The sequence below is a fragment of the Pipistrellus hanaki genome, assembly GCF_964339955.1.
Source record: "Pipistrellus hanaki genome assembly, chromosome: 18".
Taxonomy (NCBI): Eukaryota; Metazoa; Chordata; class Mammalia; order Chiroptera; family Vespertilionidae; genus Pipistrellus; species Pipistrellus hanaki.
This window is the reverse complement of record NC_140520.1, coordinates 244,218-255,544: the sequence shown is the minus strand read 5'-3', so window position 1 is coordinate 255,544 and position 11,327 is coordinate 244,218. Positions and strand designations below refer to the sequence as shown.

At 44.8% G+C, this 11,327-nt stretch overlaps 1 long non-coding RNA gene across 1 annotated transcript; it reads right to left on the bottom strand.

The window, feature by feature from the left end:
- Positions 1-736: 736 nt before the first annotated feature.
- Positions 737-9,189, bottom strand: LOC311612598. The gene is made up of 3 exons (XR_014793312.1): positions 9,037-9,189; positions 3,279-3,353; positions 737-2,705 (listed from the first exon to the last, which is right to left on the bottom strand). It is a non-coding gene; the product is annotated as an uncharacterized lncRNA (long non-coding RNA).
- Positions 9,190-11,327: the final 2,138 nt, after the last annotated feature.

The following is an 11,327-nucleotide window of genomic DNA, read 5'->3' as shown; positions in this document are numbered from 1 at the left end:
AAATAAAGAAAAAGAGAGAGAGAGAGAGAGAGAGAGAGAGGGGGGGGGGGGGAGAGAGAGAGAGAGAGAGAAAGAGAGAGAGAGAGAAATGAAAGCAATCACCGCCGAAACTGGTTTGGCTCAGTGGATGGGACATCGGCCTGAGGACTGAAGGGTCCCAGGTTCGATTCCGGTCGAGGGCATGTACCTTGGTTGCGGGCACATCCCCAGTGGGGGGTGTGCGGGAGGCAGCTGGTCGATGTTTCTCTCTCATCGATGTTTTTAACTCTCTGTCTCTCTCCCTTCCTCTCTGTAAAAAATCAATAAAATATATATTTTTTTATAAAGCAATCATCAACTAAGTGGTTCAGATAAAAGCATCTTCACCTGAGTTTCCCATCAGTCTGTTCTGAATAGCCCAACCTCTTCCCACGACAAGCTTCTGGGTACCTAACAACTGTTTACATACTGACTCATTGAAGTCACTTCCATCCCATGGGTCAACTAACTATGAGCATGGTTATCCTCATATCTATTATATGTACAAGGTCCACAACTAGATCTCTCACTGGAGCAAAATTCTCTGCAGAGTAGGTTCTTTGGGGCCCAAAGGTAGAGGTTTCTAGCAAGACTTTTTCACACTCAACATATATATGGGGTTTTTCATTCATGTGAGTTCCCTGGTATACCAAAGGAGCTGATCATTGACAGCTTTTCTCGGACTTCATAAAGTCTCTTCTCAGATTGTTTTTGTGTGTGTGTGTGTTGTTACAAACCCAAGAAGATTCTCCATCTAATGTTTTCGCCACATTTCAGACAAATGCCTAAATTTTCACCAATATGGCTTCTTTGATGGGTAAGAAAGTCATAGTTCTATTGGAAGCTTTTTCCACACTTGCTAGGGTTTCTCCCAAGTGTGGGTTTTCTGACATCCAGTGAGCTGTACAGTGTGTGAAGCACTGTTCACACCAAGTGCATTTTCTTTTGGTGAGAATTCCCTCAGAAAGAGAAGAGTGAGCATTGCTAGGAAGCTCACTCTCTGCATCTCCAAGGTTCCCACCGGTACAAGTCCTCTTATGGGGATCAGCTATGAACTCACACTAAAGGTTTTCCAAACCTGAAGGCCTTTGAAGATTTCTTGTTGGAGTGACTTATAGGTGTTCCATTAGGGTTGCTCTCTGGGCAAACCATTTCCCAATTTCCTAAAAGTGCAGATTCTCTGCTCTCCACTGAAGTCTGAGCTCTTCCAAAGGTCTAAGATTTATCTATAGTTTTTCATCTTAATGAGTTCTCTACTCGAAGTACTTTTTTTGTGGTGTTATAACTTCTTGTCTGGCCAAGAAGTCTGTGAGGTTTCTGATGGGTGGGGAGGGCTGAGCTCAATCCCCTTCTCACCCACATTACAGATATATGGTTTTTCACTGATGTGGACTGTCTGATGTTGAAGGAGGGCTGAGCTCTGGCGGAAGCCTTTATCACACACGCTGTATTGATAATGCAGCTCCTCTGTCTGAGTTCTCATTTTGGGTTGGGCAACAAAGCCCATGCCTAGGAGGAAGCCACTCTCACATGCAGACCACTGGCGCGGTTTCTCTTCCATGTGAATTCTCTGATGCACAATAAGGTCCGAGCCACAGCTGAAACTTTTCTCATATTCAAGGCATTTAAAAGTGTGTGTGTGAGTTGCCTGGTGCCTGATTAGGTTGGCACTCCGAGTAAAACTTCTCATACATTCCAAGCATTTATAGGGCTTCTCCCCTGTGTGGACTCTCTGGTGAACAATGAGGTCTGATTTCTGGCCAAAGCATTTCTCACAGGCACCACACTTATAGGGCTTCTCCCCAGTATGAACTCTTTTATGAACAATGAAGGCTGATCGATGTCGATAACTTTTCTCACACTTATTACATTTGTAAGGCCTTTCGCCAGTGTGAGTCCGCTGGTGGCTAATGAGATCAGATTTCCCACTAAAAGCTTTTTCACACTCCAGACACTTAAATGGTTTCTCACCGGTGTGAGTTCTTTGGTGCCGAATGAGGTTTGTACTTCGACTGAAGCACTTATCACACTCACTGCACAGATATGGTTTCTCACCTGTGTGGCTTCGCTGGTGGACAAGCAGATCAGAGCTCTGTCCAAAATTCTTGCCACAAATGTCACATGTATAGAATTTTTTACCTGCATGTGTTCTCTGGTGTCCTGAAAGGGCTAAGTGGTGCCAAAAGCTCTTCTCACATTTGCTACATTTATAAGGTTTCTCATAATTGTGGATCCTCTGGTGTGAAATGAGATCTGAGCGCTGGACAAATGTTTTCTCACACATATCACATCGATAAGGTTTCTCCCCAGACTGGGTTCTCTCACACATAATAAGAGCTAAGTTCTCACAGAAGTTTTGCTCCCGTTCAAGGCACTGGTATATCTGATCATCTATTTGAGTAATCTCATGCACATGAATGAAAATCTTTTTACCCTTCTGAGGGCATGCATGATATAATTTCCTTCTCTGAGTTCTCTGATTAGCTCTCTCTTCTGAAGTGCACATTGCTATGGCTCTCTCCTAGGGAGTTTTCCATTGGTCGTCTTGACCCATCATCTTCTTCATTGTCATTTTCCTGACAAGAACTTGAATGACACACTTGTTTTAGGCCTTTGAGTCATGAGCAGTTTGTCTCTACAAGTTTCCAGCATCATACACACTAATTTCTTACTCGGTATTTCCAACACTGTGAGACAGAGAGAAATATTATTTTTATTCCTATAACTAAGAAAAGAATGCTCAAAAGTAACATCACTGTAGAAAAGACAGAAATTCTGCATCAGGGTACATAATGCCATTGGTTTTTCAGGGGCTGAAATCAGTTAGTTCTCTCTTTGCCAATATCAACCAATCATCAATATATATGAAAAGTACTAGGGATTATTATTTATTTCATGATCTGGGTGATCTCAAACCCAAGTTCTTCCTCTTCCATCATTCTGGCTGAGCAGTGCCTGCCCTGGCATTCTCTGCCCCTTTGCTGCTGCTTTTCCCTTGGCACTTATCACCCAATGCAGTGAACACCCAATTCACTGTTCACTGTCTGCGGTTAGAACATGATGTCTGTTTGATTGCTGCTCTTTCCTTATAAAACAGAGCAGTTCAGCCATATAGTTAGTGCTTCATAAGCCACTTATTACAGTTCTACGAGTGTCCTTATCTGGTAAAGGACAAAGGCTGAATGCCATGAGAGCGTCTGAGGAGATGCCTTTTAGAAGAAAGAAGGGACATTTCAAAAGACGGAGGAAATGGAGCTCACCTAGAATGTAAATGGAGGAAAAGCAGCATTTACTTTCTGGTCCTGAGAATGTGATTTCTCAAGGAAGATTGCATTCTGTAAAACACAAGGACAAGAAAAGGGTAAATAGTCATGAATGAGAGGACTTAGCACTAGATCATGTCACTCAATCTGAAAACGGAAACTTTCATTAACAAGACAAAATGGTGTGTGTGTATGAGAGAGAAAATGGGTTTTCTTATAAAATCTTTGTCATCCCATTAGACTCTGAAGAAAAAGATCAATAAGAAATCTATAACCATCCTTAGGAGTATGACAGCATTTCAGGAAAGGGCCCATAACACTAACCTCTGAAACACTAAGGCATCACCTTCCCCAGGAGTGCAAGCTGCCGGGTCTGAAGTACATCAGGGAACACATGTCCCTGGGGACGACACCCCACCTTCCCTGCAGGCCCGCCATCGCCACCATTCTGGTCATCCACAATTTACAACAGACTTGGCTGATTTATATTTCAGCCACAAACAACTCAGGACGCAGTCAACTGGGGGGATGAGTAGTTAGACAGCCAGACTTGTGCACTGATTTCTCCCCTCACAGCTCTAACCTGCCTGCTCCAGGTCACAAGACTTTTATTTGTTCCCTCAGCAATTTTCTGCTATTGAGGACCTGACGCAGACAGCACAGGGAACATACACGTAACCCATGGCCACCAGTAATAACATGACAGGGTTCATGGTTCTGGTTCCAGGAAAGACAGAGGCATGCCAGTTGGTTCTCCCATGAAACGCAACTCTGAACTCCGCACCAGATCACGGAACACAACCAACCTGCCGCAAGTTCACTAAACTGACTTCAGCCAGAGTGCAGCAGCCTGTGGCAGAATCAATCTAAAGGTCACTGTCAAAAAGGGAAAACCCATTCTAAGTACAAAAATTTTTTTAAAGACTTCTGATAACAGCAGAATACAAGGAAGAGATTAAGTGTGCTCACAGAAGAGGTGGCCCTGGAACAACTCATAAGAAAGAGCAGAAAGGAAGAGCAGGAATCCTGTGGACCTCACGGCCAAGGTCCTTCAACATGGAGAAAAAAATTTAAATGCACAATCTATCCCCCTGGTATATTCTAAAAATGACATCTGGCCGAAACCGGTTTGGCTCAGTGGTAGAGTGTCGGTCTGCGGACTGAAAGGTCCCGGGTTCGATTCCGGTCAAGGGCATGTACCTTGGTTGCGGGCATATCCCCGGGAGGGGGTGTGCAAGAGGCAGCTGATCGATGACTCTCTCATCGATGTTTCTAACTCTCCCTTCCTCTCTGTAAAAAAATCAATAAAATATATATATTTAAAAAAAAAATAAAAATGACATCTGGTTTAAAACAACAGAATTTTACCACAATGGCAAAGTGGTAATGTGCTGCTAAATTAGCAACCTTGTAAAATATGTTATGTTCTAATAAAATAAAAATAGTTCAACTAAGAACTTGGAGAAGATGAAGAAAACAGTGAAATAACCTCACTGACTACTGCATTAATTAATGGCAGGAAGAGTTAAGAATACTATTAAGAACTGGGAAACCAGATAATTAAAGATTAAATAAGAAAATTGGACTAAAGGCATTTAAAAAGATCTAAGTACAAAGGTAGCCATTATAACAAAAATCAAACTTTCTAAAAATAGTTTTTTAATGAAAGAGCAATGAAAACACATCATGTAAGGGGGAAAAAACCACAGGACAAATATTACATAACATTGATAACCAAACCTGATGAAGAAAGCATAAAACAATTTTATAGCCAGTATCAGTATCAGTGTGGAAATTACTAGCAAAATCCAACACATTCTTACACAAAATGTAGCATACTCTTTTATACTGTTGCTTTTTTAAATTTATGATTTAGTGCTCACTTTGGCACTAAAATTAGAACGATACAGAGATTAGCATGACGCCTGTGCAAGGATGACATGCAAATTCGTGAAGCGTTCTATATAAAAAAAAATTTTTTTAAATTACCATTTATCCTAGAAATCACTCCACATCTACTGGTAAAGATTTTCTTTATTCACTTTCACAGCTGCATAATACCCCATTATATGTGGGTATACCAAGTTTATTCAACCACTTTCATATGTATGAGCACTTCAGTTGTTTTAAATGTTTTCAAATTATAAGCAGCATGATTAATACCTTTATGTATGTGTATTTTCATATTGTTGGTTAATTTCCAGAAAAGGGGTTGCTGAATCAGATGTAAATGCATATCTATGTGAGCAGAGAAACAAGTAGACAGAATCATAAAGCAAACATAGTAAAATGTTAACATTTAGGGATACAGGAAAAGAGTGTATGGGCATTCTTTGTACTATTTTACAACATTTTTGTAAGCCTCAAATTATTTCCAAATTAAAAGCTTTTATTTTATTTAAAAATATTTAAAGAACATGGTAGCTGAGAGTTGGCACATTGTGCTAGTTAAAATTAAATGTTCAAGCTCTGAAATCAGATTTTGGTTTAAGTTCCCACTACACTCCTCTGTAGCTGTGAGAACCTGGGTACTGACTTAAGGTCCTTTGGCTTCAGTTTCCCCTCTGATAAAGTAGGGAAGCTACGATCACATGCCTCAAGGAGCTGCTGTGAGAACTGAGACAGTGTCAGTTAAGGACTCAGCTCAACGTCTGGGTCTCCACAGGTGCTCAATAAATGACAGGTCCTGTTGTTTTCTAGATTCCTCCTTCATGTGCACAAAAAATCCTAACATTCATAGAGCCCGTCCTCTGGGCCTGCCTCTTGTGTAAAGTCTTATTCAAAATCCATTTAAAATAATTAACTAAATAATAAAATAACTCAGCAAGTTAATGAAAGATTGTGCAAAAACAGTTATGGAGAAATGTCATGAGGAAAAGGAAGAATCCAGAATCACAACTAATAAATAAAGATATGCAGGATCTAGACAAAGAGCTAATATAAGATGTGTTTATGGGAGTTCTGCCTTTTAAAATGCGTATTACTGTTAAGCTCAACCAGAGAATAGAGTAGAAATAAAGGATGCTGCCCTGACCGGTTTGGCTCAGTGGATCAAGCTTCAGCTTGAGGACTGAAAGGTCCTGGGTTTGATTCCTGCCCCGGTCCAGTCGGGGTATAAGCCAGAGGCAGCCAAAACGTATCTCTCTCTGTCTTTCCCCCTCCCTTCCACTCTCTCTAAAAATCAGTGAAAAAAATATTCTGAGGTGAGGATTAACAGAACAAGAATAAAGGATTCTGAGCTTGGTCATAGCCTGTAAATGAATCAGAGTATTTCCTAAAGTTACTAGCCCAGGGTATTATATTTACCCTAAGTAGCCAACAACTGTGGGGAACTAAGAAGGAAAAAAAAAAAAAAGTTAAATAAGAAAATATTTTGTCAAAACTCTAAGTAGACCATAACACTTTCCTACTTCACAATTCTATAACTGTCTCTTATCACACGGAATCAACACAAACTTTTCACAGTTGTATGCAATGTGGCACCTCCACCCATCTCCGGCCTCACTTCTTCCTTCTGCCTGAACCGCTCTTCCTCCTTTATTTGATTCAGGTGTTTGACTGAAAATTACTTCCTCAGAAAGCAGCACACCATACCCCCTTATCCTGTGTTATTTCTCTGCCGAGCACCTATCCCAACTTTGTGTTGTAAACTTCATATCTGTTAATTTGTTTCTCCTACTAGAATATAACTCCCATTAGGTCAGGGTTAGGACTTAACCTTTTGTTCACTGCAGTAACCCTAGCATCTAGAATACATTAGTTGAATAAATGAAAAATATGGATGAATGAATGAATACCAGAACAAAAAAAAAAAAAAAAGAGCCATCACCATCCTTGAAGCCCTAAAACAATGCAAGCGGCCAGGAGCTCTGGCAAACCTATATGTATCCTTCAAGTCTGAGCTTCAGGGAGCCCTCCTCTAGGAAGACATGGCTCTCTCTTCCACCAGGAGGGTCAGGTGCACAGAAAGAACAGCAAGCAATAAAAGCACAAGCACACCAGCTGAGCAGAGAACTCCAAAGCTCAAGGTTATCTATCCTTACAGTTAAAGGTTATAGGGGACAAGCACACAGAGTCTGTAAAGCTTCATCTAAAAGGTAGATAGCCAAAACCGGTTTGGCTCAGTGGATAGAGCGTCGGTCTGTGGACTGAAAGGTCCCAGGTTCGATTCTGGTCAAGGGCACATACAATACATTGGTTGCCAGCACATCCCCAGTAGGGGGTGTGCAGGAGGCCGTTGGTTGATGTTTCTCTCATCAACGTTTCTAACTATATCTATCCCTCTCCTTTCCTCTCTGTGAAAAATCAATAAAATATAAAAAAAATAAAGTCAGATAATTCTTGCCTTATCAAGCCCTAGGTTAGGAATTATTATACCGATTTTTCATTGATCACACACTCACTTAATCTTCCCAAGAACTCTGTAAATATTGTTGGAGTTAATACCAATGTTTGCACCTTACAGATAAAAGCCTGATGCGTAGGGCAGTTAAAGAATTACCCAAGATGTCACAGCTGGTAAGTAGTAGAGCAGGATTTAAACTGCTGAGCCTGCCATTTGGAGGGCTGCAAGTCAATCAAGAAGCAATTACTATGAGCCTATTGCGTCCTGAAATGGAGTATAAAATATAGGACAGGACCTGATTACATCACTCTGCTATCCCACAAGCTAAAAAGGGCTCATTCCCCTTGACTACGTATCTTCTCCCATTCCCACCTGCCCTCCCAGTCCCCCTTTCCTCCTCCTCCTCCTCCAAATCCACCAATTTATACAGAAACATATAGCGTGGTATGCCACTTGTTTCAACAACAAAGACTCAAGAATGTCTTCCTTTTGGCTCCAAAAGGTCTTTAGTCCATAACTATTCACCACACACAACTCTTCCTTCTCCTAGAGAACACACACACACACACACACACACACATGCACACAATAACGTATAATTTTCCCGGAGCTGGGCATCTACATATTAGTCCCATGTTCTCCCCAGTCTGGTCAGCATCTTGCACCCCTATCTGACCTCCCCCCCGCCTTTGTTTCATTGTTTCTCCTGCAAGAAGTACCTGCCACTGGTAGCCATGGCTCCCTCCCAAACAGCTCAAGACAGAATCTCAGGAATCCCTCTGGATGATAACAAACTTCAAAACAAAGCCCCGAGTCGTTCGCTTGTTTAATGTCTGACCTTCTGCTAATGGTTTTTATTCCGTCAACCTCTAAGGTCAAGAACCCAATCCCCTACCACTGCTAAGGGCACATAACAAAGTGACACAGAGTGCAAGTTTCCAGAAATGGCCAAGGCGATGCAGACGGCCAGTCTCCCGCATGCAGACCGAAGGCAGCACAACTCAACTCTGCAAGGACGACGGGGCGGGGGCCGGGGCTACACTGCCGCCCGCGGGCTTTCCCTACGCGAAAGGCCCAGGGCTCCCGGCCACGCTCCGCAGGAACAACACGGCGCTGAGAGGCTCTTTCAACTTTTCATTGATCGCCTTTCCGTCCGGAGTCCCGGGGCCCCGAGCCGCGGGGGCGCAGGGACCAGGGCCGCTCCCAGGCCGAGGCCGCGGCCACGGGGTTCCGGTCCGCCGCGACCCGCCCCCGCCCCGCAGGCCCGGCCCCCGAGGCCCGAGGCCCGTGCGCCCCGCGGCCCCCGCGCCGCCCCGCGGCCGCACTTCCGGTGACTGGGGGACACTAGGTCGGGTTTCCTGGTGGCCACGGGCCGAAGGGCCCACCCTCGGGCGAGGAGGGGAAGCAAACCTGGGGCCGACGAGAGGCGGGAGCAGCGCCCTCTGCGCGCAGGGCCGGGGGCAGGGGCCTCCGCGCCAACCGGGCCGGTACGCGAGCCCCGCGGACCAGGCAGGCCGGAGGCGGCGGCGCAGCCCCGCCCCCGGAGTCACGTGGTCACGCCCCCGGCGACAGCGCGCCCCGCCCGCCTCTGCGCCAATCGGGCCGAGCCTCCGGAAGGGGCGGGGCCCGAGGGCGCGCGCGCCAGCCCCGCGGCCGAGGGCCCGGATGTAGGGTTCCGGCCGTGGGTTTCCCCTCCTCACGGCGGGGCCCGGGGGTTGGACGCCAGAGCGGAGCCTCCGGGGTTGAAAAACACCCCGAAGGACCAGCGGGAAATGGAAGGCCCCAGCGTGTTAGATGGGAGGAGGGCCTCAAGGTTGGGCGGTTCTCACCAAATGCCATTCTTGTTCAGTGTCAGAATGGAGCCCCGCTGTGGGCTCGGAGGTGAGCGTCGACCCGTGGGTCAGGAGGTCCCGGTTCGATTCCCCGTCAGCACCTTCCCGGGTTGCGGGCGCCAACCCCAGTGGGGGGCGTGCAGGCGGCAGACCACGGGTGTCCCTCTCATCGGTGCTCTTATCTATCCCTCGGCCCTTCCTCTCTCTCTAAAATCAATAAAAACATTTTTGTTGTTGTTAACCCTCACCCTAATATATTTTCCCATTGATTTTTAGAGAGAGTGAGTGAGAGAGAGGGAAAGACAGAAACAGCTTGCTATGCATTTCTTCTTTGCCTGTCTGCTCCTCCCACGCCTGCCCACTGAGAAGTAGCTCCAAGGAGGGAACGTGTTTTATTCCCTCTAATCTTTGAGTGACTGTGTGCTCCAGAAACATGTGCTGGATGACAAAAGAATGACTGATTTCACACCCGGCCCACCCGTTCGGTGCTGTTGGGCGGCCTTCAGAGCTGGGGCTGGAAGAGCAATGCCCCTGCCTCCCCGCGGTGAGGGAGAGGGCCACGCGCAGGAGCAGCTGGTGGTTTCCGGTGCAAAGGGATTTGTCCCCCAATCATTTGAATAAAGGCCTTGGGAAGCTGGAGGAAGTCCAAAAGTAACTTCCCCGTGCAAGGAAACATGAGGTGGGTTTTGAAGGGGCTGTTTGAAAACATTTAGCAATTTCTTCGCGCTGCATCCCGAGGGACTGGAAAATGACCCCAAAAAAGTGCCCTCTCTGAGGCTCGAACTCAGGACCTTCAGATTATGAGACTGACGCGCTGCCTACTGCGCTAAGAGGGCAGCTGCCTGTCATGCCAGGAGGGCAATCAGCCCCTTACCTCGAAAGTTCAAATAAAACGGTAAATTTTACTTTCCAAGCACTATTGTATCGTCAGTTTTTAAAGAGCACAATAGATGCTCCTTGAAAATCACGAACCAAAACTGCACCCGAAGATTGGGCCAGACAGGGTGGGGGCACGCCTTTCCATTTTCACTCAACTGAGGCCCTCTAAGCTGTGGGACCAGAGACAGCTGTGCTGTCCTAGGCTGCTCTTGTGTTCCAGTGATGTGGTTTTTCCTGCCCACAGAGATCTCAGTCGATCTTTCACCTTTAATGGTCTCCTTTAAAAAAAAAAAAAAAAAAAAAAAGTAGGAGGTGCCCAGTAGATAGTTCACTGACCAACTGATTGGGTAAATGAGCAAATAAATCTTCCTCGAATTGTCTTTTCTGTTTTACTCTGTATCTTGTATATAACTTAATCTCACATATATAACTATTGTATATATTGAGTTTCTTCTAGTCAGCACATTTATCTTTAATACATCCTGACAATCTCTGATTTTTAATTAATGTGTTTAGATTATGTATACTTAATATTAGTATGGATACATTTGCATATAGGTTTACTAATCGATAACTTGTTGATCGTTTATTCCCTTTGCTTTTCAATCTTCTTTGTTCCTCTTCCTACCTTTTGAGGCTTAAACACTAGTGATCCGCTGCACAAAATTTATGCACATTTAAAAGGGGATTAATTAGAGAGATGCAAATCAAAACAACAATGCGGTACCATCTCACACCTGTCAGAATGGCCAACATCAACAAATCAACAAACCACAAGTGTTGGCTAGGTTGCGGAGAAAAAGGAACCCACATGCACTGCTGTTGGGAATGTAGGCTGGTGCAACCACTGTGGAGAACAGTGTGGAGTTTCCTCAAAAAACTGAAAATGGAACTCCCATTTGACCAAGTAATCCCACTCCTAGGAATATATCCCAAGAAGCTAGAAACACCAATCAGAAAGGATATATGCACCCCTATGTTCATAGCAGC